The following is a 1010-nucleotide window of genomic DNA, read 5'->3' on the forward strand; positions in this document are numbered from 1 at the left end:
CCTCGGAAACCAGGAGACAAAAAAAGCTGTTTTCCTTTAACTTGTGTACGTCAGGTATTTCGTCCAGAAACAGAAGCTGACTGACACACCAACAACACTAGAGTTTACATGTTTTTTCATTTTTATTTTTATTTTAAAGAGGGTAAAATTAAACACAACAAAACAGAACAAAATAGGACATAAGAAAGCAATGTAAGAGATATAAATTTCAAAGCTAGATGACCTGAGATCTTCACTGTCTACCGTATTGTCTCTTATTTTCTTCTAAATAGTTGTCCATGTCTTCACATACAGAGAATTCATACAAAACAACACAGTATAAAACTGATCCGAACAGAATGAGGAAGGTGTTTTAGTCTTCAAAACCAGACAATAGGGAAGTCAGTAATGGCTGTCCTGCAGTCGCTCGTTCTCTTCAAAATAGCTGTCCACACTTTCATGTATATTGAAGTTCAAAAAAAACAAAACAGGCAGTGTGGGAGGGGTTGCTTGGTTTCCTGGCACTCCAGGTCCCAGCATGGTGCAGGTCCCAGGAAACGTTGGTGACTCCCATCCTGGGCCAAAGCATCCTGCCATGCTCACAGCCGCTCATGGGGGCGGGGGGAGGGGTGGCTTCAAGCTGTTTGTTTCTAATAAATTGACCATTTCACTGCCCAAGTTCTGAAATGGCCACCCGATCATAGAAAGACATCTCTTTAGGTTCCTGCTTGAAACCAACAACGTCAAGAAGCTGCCAGCCTTGATTCAGGGTCAGTAGAGTTTACATTTACATATACAGTTGCTTTAATTTCTTCTTATGGCTTGAGTTCAACATCACTGTCTGTTATGGATTAAAAGCTGGTAGTCAATTTAACACCAGCTCAACTAAATCAGCATGGTGCTTAGTACAGATGGCCCACCTGAGGAAGGTTGCCAGTATAAAAAAGGAACATGGAGAGGAAGAATGTAGCAGTGTGGGTTCTCCTAAGTGTTACAGTTCTTTGGAGCCCCTGGTTCTCCTGGAGGAGCTT

At 42.0% G+C, this 1010-nt stretch overlaps 1 non-coding gene across 1 annotated transcript; it reads right to left on the minus strand.

Moving 5' to 3' along the window:
- Window positions 1-617: 617 nt before the first annotated feature.
- LOC111755346 (small nucleolar RNA SNORA2/SNORA34 family) lies at window positions 618-754 on the minus strand. Its single transcript, XR_002789904.1, has one exon. It is a non-coding gene; the product is annotated as a small nucleolar RNA SNORA2/SNORA34 family (small nucleolar RNA).
- Window positions 755-1010: the final 256 nt, after the last annotated feature.

The sequence above is a fragment of the Cavia porcellus genome, unplaced genomic scaffold (assembly GCF_034190915.1).
Source record: "Cavia porcellus strain 051 isolate PalLab524CR breed Dunkin Hartley unplaced genomic scaffold, mCavPor4.1 scaffold_11, whole genome shotgun sequence".
NCBI lineage: Eukaryota > Metazoa > Chordata > Mammalia > Rodentia > Caviidae > Cavia > Cavia porcellus.